This window comes from Miniopterus natalensis, chromosome 8, assembly GCF_054644295.1.
Source record: "Miniopterus natalensis isolate mMinNat1 chromosome 8, mMinNat1.hap1, whole genome shotgun sequence".
Lineage (NCBI taxonomy): Eukaryota > Metazoa > Chordata > Mammalia > Chiroptera > Miniopteridae > Miniopterus > Miniopterus natalensis.
The window spans coordinates 34305831-34312436 of record NC_142088.1 but is presented as its reverse complement, the minus strand read 5'-3'; positions in this window follow the sequence as shown (position 1 = coordinate 34312436).

The following is a 6606-nucleotide window of genomic DNA, read 5'->3' as shown; positions in this document are numbered from 1 at the left end:
AGGAGATTACAGTGTTAACTGCCTCTATTAGAAACAGTTCGTGGATTACGGGAAATGAAGTAGGAAGCAAATATCAAATCCAATGTGGCCAGAAGAAACAGTAAATATTGATGGGATCTTGTTCGAATAGTCCTGGGAGATTATTCCATGCATTTCCTTTTATTCGCTTCCATTATGTTAATTTTAAGGAGATGAAAGAGAGTTTAGGAACCTGCAATCCTTCCTTTGGCTTTGGCGTTTTGGAACTGGAAGCTGGCGCTGCAGCAGGGGCATATTTGGTTGCCTGGACTCTGCGTGAAGCGCGCTTTCCCCTGTGAGCTGCAGCTGCCCGAGTGTCCGCAGTAACCAGGCGCCCCTGAGCTGCATTCCTTGGGCAGCAATCTAATTACGGCGAGCCCCAAGTCCTCAGCCCGGTGACAATTTCCAGAGGAAAATGTTCCCAGGGTGAAATGGAAAAACATCAGCAGCTCATCCTTTTCTCTGTCACCTTGTTTATGGAAACCTGAACAGGCGAACGCGCTTCCCTTATTTGTGCTTCCCAAGCTTCGCAGAGACATATACGGAGCTCAGCCCAGGCGGTTGATGTTTCTAGGCAAGCCCTGTACCAACAGCTTTCTGTTGTTGGAACAACTAGTCGCCTTTCCTGGATTCAAAGGCATTTCCTTACAAAGAAACAAAGCCAATTTGATCAAATCATTCATTTAAGACCTAATGTTGAGTGGTGGTGGGATTTCACTTCTTAGTTATCTGTCATTTGATTACACCAGTTTTGTGGAATTTAAGAGCGTCGTGGATGTCTGTTAGATCTTCATTCCTGACTTTATTCTGGCAGGATGATTTTTTATATTTCCTTAAATAAGGAGACACTAGCCAGGATTTACACTACCTTGCTTCAGGGTGTGATGCAAGGCTGACTCTCCGACACTAAAGGAGAAGCGGCTGTCCGGGGCTCCCCACTCGAGGGGGCTTCACTCTGGCCCTCATCTTTTTACAGTTTTGGAAGAAAATCCACTACCACCATATGACAGCAACTAGAACCATTCCATGTCAGGGCCCCTGGAGAAGTGGTTATGGTGCCGGATGGATATTCTCAGACCAGACACCCACTATTCAGCTCTGGTGACTTTTATAGACATGGGTGACTTTATAGAAGAACTTCCTGTAGAAAGATGACCACACACCCTTTGTCTAGGGCTAACTTCATGAACTTCAAAGTTCATGCAAAAGTAAACAGTCTAATGGAACTTCCTATCACTAGGTCAGAAGGGAGCTGGGGACACTAGAAAAAGGATGATGAGTGAAGCAATTTGAGGATTTCTTAAGTTTGTAGTTTTCTCATTTTTTTTCCGTGTCCATTTGTTTTCCTAAAATGAACATCTGTGATACACATAAATCCTAAAAGATCTGTGTACTTGTCTTGGGTGTCAACTGATGAGGTTGTGTCCAGTGTTGAGACATTTTTGGGAGATCAGACTAAGGGATATTGTGAAAAAGGCACTGATCTCTTGAAAGCAGAAATTCCCATGCAGTTGACTAATCCTGTGACACAAATGAGTGAGTTTTTAATCCATTCATTATGAATTAAATGTGCAAAAACTCAGATTATTATTTCTCTAAAACTGTGCTTGCTCACCATGTCTTTGCATGTGATGGCCATCAAATTATAACTTTCAAAAAATTAAAAATATGATTCTTCAACAAATATAAAATTAGGAAGTGTCAAAGAATGTTTTAGTTAATTAATGAGGGAACCAGAGGAATAATGAGGCTCATTAAAATGTGCTGGACAGGAAGAAATATAATGGAAAAAAAGAATACCAGAATAAGAAAATTAGATTGAATTTTTAAAGTTTTCCATAAGTTAATGTTTACTTTTTTACAGTTGTAAGATTTGCCCTTACAATGAATGGAAATAGTAAGTCAAAACAAAACTATATATTCTTCTTAAGTAATCAGTCTTTTGCCAATTCCCAGTTTGGGATTTTTCTTTTTACTCTAATGATGTGGTTAATTATATTTTTTCTCAAGATGAGAAATATAGAGTGATTCTTCCTGAGTAGTGATTTTAACAAGGGAGTGAAATTATGACACAAATCTTTTGGCATTTTTTTATGTAAAACTAAAAACCAGTATTGATGTTGTTTTTTATTTTATTTTAAAAGTGTGCTTGGAAGTCAAAGCAAAATAGTTAATGAAACAAAATGCTTAATAAATTTAAATATAAAGTTTGTGAAAAGATTACAAATCATAAATTTAAAAATAAATTTATAAAAATATAAATGTCACAAATTTTGTTACTCTACTATAAATTAACAGGTAAAATATAAGAATAATAAAAATATTACATTAAAAACTCATAAAATGTTGAAAGTTTAATTAATTTCTCTCTCTTTCTGCCATGTGAGGACACAGAGAGAAAGCAATCATCTGCAAGCCAGGAAGAGGGTCCTGACCAGGAACTCAATTGGCTGACACCTTGATCTTGGACTTTCCAGGCTGAGAACTATTAGAAATAAACTTCTGTTGTTTAGTCACCCAGTCTGATATTTTGTCATTGTGGTCACAGCAGTCTAAGACACCACACCTAAGGAAGCTTTTGTTATTTTTTTTGTTTCCTTTCTTTGGGCTAGAAAACTGCCCCCCCCCCCCCCGTCATCTCCTGTATTCTTCATATTTATAGTTTTTTAGTAAAAACTCTATTCTCAACCTTCTAGAATTTGTTTCTTGACATTTAAAGGAAAGATTGTGAAATTCAAAACAAAAACACACAAAAAACAAAAACCTTCTCTATCTCAATCTCTTGCCTGGCTCTTGAAATTGAAAATGAAGTTCAAGTCTGTCCTTACTGAAATTAATCTTAAGAACCTAATTTTGGAATCCAAAAGCCAAACTCTGACTACTGACTCCTATTCTTTTTTAATTGTAACAATATTAACCCTCCCAGAGGTAATGAAGAGCTCCAGCTGAGAAGGAGTAAGATGAAAAAAAAAAAAAAAAAAACCACAAGGAAGTGCCAAAAAGAAAAATAATGTATCTCAAAATATTATTTCATTACACAAGTATAAAACAAGATTGTCTAACCGTGCCTAAAAAATAATTGAGAAGAACTAGGTAACAACAAACAATGTTTTTGTTCTTGTTTTAAAAATAGCATTCTGTTATAAGCTCTTCTCTTCCTTTTCTCTATCCCATGGAACTGCTAGAACTCAAATGGCAAATTTCTTCTCCTTGGCAGGATCTCTGGTATGAAATTCTGATGAGAGTACATGCTTGGCCCCTACACTGGTCTCAGGACTGCTGCCCGTCTGACATTTTCCATGTCTTACTTTGGGATGTAACCCTGGCATTTAGTGAGTTCCTCCCATCTCCTCTTGGTTCTGGGTCCTGGTGTCCAAGGGCTTCTCTATATTGGGTTTATTAAAGGTATAGAAACCTATGCCACTGCTCCCCCCAATATTATTATTTTATGTGGTTTCTATGTAGAGTAGTCTTTTTTATTTTCTCAGGTAACCCTAGGTGTTATGCACTTCTTGATGTTCCCTTCAATTTCTTGAAAGATTTAGAACAAGATCCTCCATGATCAGAGTCAGAAGACAATGCATATGGCATCACATGGAGTCACCTTGAAAAAGCACCTGCTAGTACAGAATCAGCCAGTTTACCATGATTCAATTCAAGCATCTTTGAATAACTTTCCCGGAGTTTTTAACATATCTTCTATATTCCCTGAGAGGTTTTAAGGTTGCCTTTATCCTAATCTTCTTGGAGAATTTTAATTCCCTTTTTTCCTAGAGTCCCCTCTGGGAAAACAACTTCCCCTCAGGAACATCAAAATTTTTGCAAATATATGTATTAACATGTTAGAATTTGGGGTTAATATACAAATTAGGTCTTTCTGGAATCTAATCCAAGCAGAGAGGATTTATTGGCTTGTATAACTGGAAGTTGACATATAAGTTGACTTCAGGTTTGCTTTGAGTCAGCTGTTCAATCTTGTCTTCAAAGATTCAATTTCCTTTTATCTCTTCTCTGCCTCTTATAGGTTCAGCTTTTTCTTAAGCGTGGTTCTGCTTTGTGGTCTACTTTGATGGTTATGTCCACTCCCAGGACAATGTGCTTCTCCATGCACATCTATAGGAAGAAAGGATCATTTCCAAGAGTGCCTTCAGAAGAGGGAGGGCACTTTTTCTCCTGAAACTACTCCTTTCATCTCATCAGCCTGACACAAGTAATTCTGGAACAAATAACTGTGACCAAGGAGAGAGATTATTATGTCCAGTAGTTGGGGCTTCAGCCACTTGCCCCACTGCTAGTGTGATATGTTCAGGGGAGGTGAAGGTATCTGAATTAAAATTCGAGTAGAACTAAGGAAACGGAGAGTAACCACAATGTCCAGTATATCTACTCAAAAGATAATAAATGTCTTGGAAGTGAAGAAAAATATACCCTATATGGACTAATGCTAGGCCTTGTGCCAAGCAATATGTGTGTTTCTGATATTGTTGGAGATTATCTGCCCAGACTATTGCCTCCTTTCTTTGAAAATTTCCCTGCCCACAGCAAAGGGCTCTGATAGCCTGTTTGTTGGACACTTGGTTCAGGTTAGGCCAGTTGCCTTCCTTCTCTAAGAATTTTGTGATGGGATTCAAACTAGTTAGTCTCTTCTGGTCTGTGGGAGCAACAAATAAAACTGGAAGTTGTGGAGTGGCTGTTGTATGTGCCTAGAGAAACAAAGAAAACCTGTTTGGGAAGAGGGAGGAGAAAAAAGTAGATTATGAGCAGTTAAGGTCATTGTTTGACCCTAGAGAGGGGAAGACAGAAAAGCTCCTTGGTTTCCAATGACTTTCACATTCAGCTACTGGTGCAGCTACTCCTTAGGCCCATTACCTGTGTAATAGGTTGTTAAAATGGACCCCAAGGGACAATATAATAGATTCCAGAGAACATCCCCTCCCTCGACCCAATGCCTCAGATACTAAAGTAAAGCGCTGGACCACCTGTGCATGACTTGTTAGGGGCTAAAGGATCAGCCAGCCAGCTCGATCATGTACCCCAGCTGGTGTAAGAGAAAAGAGGAGAGGAAGAGATTTCTTTGTGTTAGCTTTATGTGGTATTCTCTCCTCCCTCCTCATGGGAATAGAAGGATGTTTTACTTTCATCTCAAGCCAATGAGTGAAGACTATGAGGGGATTTTGATATTGGCGCACTGGAGGTTGAGGGTGATAGACAATGGTGTTTGACTTAAGTCTGAGAAGCCTAAATTCAAGAGATGTGAAGACAATCCACTGGGGTCGTGTGCACTTCCACTCAAACTGGCTCATGGGGACAAAGTGAGACACTTCCAAAGGTGAATTGACCTGGGTTATCTTAAAAGGAAATCTCTTCCAAAAGAACAGCCTCAGTGAGTTACAATACAGGAAAAAATGGTGAATTGTTGCTACATGCGCAGAACAGAGCTACTCAGAAGAGGGCATTGCCAAGGGCGGGGGAACTTCATTCGTGATCCTGAGGGAGCATCTCCAAAGAATTAACAAAACTGTCCCACAGAAGAAGAGTCAGCAAGGTTTCGGGCCAGAGGGCACTGAGTTCAGACTGCGTTATACCAGCCATGAAACCTGTCCCCTTTCCTCTAGTCCCTTGCTTCCTAGGCGACTTCCCAGAGGCCAGGAGTGTAGCTTACACAGGGGGAGAGGAAGCAGAGGGGCGACTGCTTAAGAAGTCATCCATCGACGTGGGCCCCCACTCTGGGAATGGAGAAAGCTTGACACAAAAGAAGAGCTTAGATATTTTATTTCTTTGCTGGACTGGACTCTAGTTTTGCAATTATTAGACTAGATTGGAACTTTTAATGCCAAAACATTATCTAAGAGTGAGTATAAAAGCTATGGGCCTATAAAAGTTTTATCTTTAATAGTGAGGAACAATATATTTATTTCATTTTTACATTTCATTACTGACTGAGGTGTCATATAATCATTTTAATGACTCTATGAGGAGATATGATTATCTCAGTAAGAATTCTTTTCTCCATTCTGTAACTGAGGAAACTGAGGCTCAAAGAGCCTCATGGAAGGGGAGTGACTCATGAAGTGGACTTTAAAAGTAGGAATAGGTTTTAGTAAGCAGAGACAAAAGAAAGGGAATTCTAGGAGAGAAAAATAAAGAAGCCGAGGCTGGATAGAGTGAATTCCAGGAATTGCGGTAGTCTAATTTGGGTACAATATAAGATTTGCGCATGATTAGGGTAAGATAAGTCTGGAAACATCTTAGAGGAGTAGCATGTCAGTTATTTAACATCACTTTTACCCTTTATCTTCCTCTACAACTGCCTCCTTTTCATTCTCTGAAGAAAAATAAAGGTATCCTTCCATCTGATCTATGGGAGAGTGTACAAATTGGAAAGTAGGGGTTAGGTGCTATATCTCCTCCTATAGGGGGACACTGAAAGAGCTTTTGAGCTAGGTAGACCTAGTTTCAAATCCATTACTTTTGTAAGAACATATTATTTCTAAAACTCAACTTCCTTGTCTGTAGAGCAGGGAAATTGCTCCACAGGACTACTGTGAGGGATAAATAAAATAAGATGAAAATAAGGCAGATGCATAA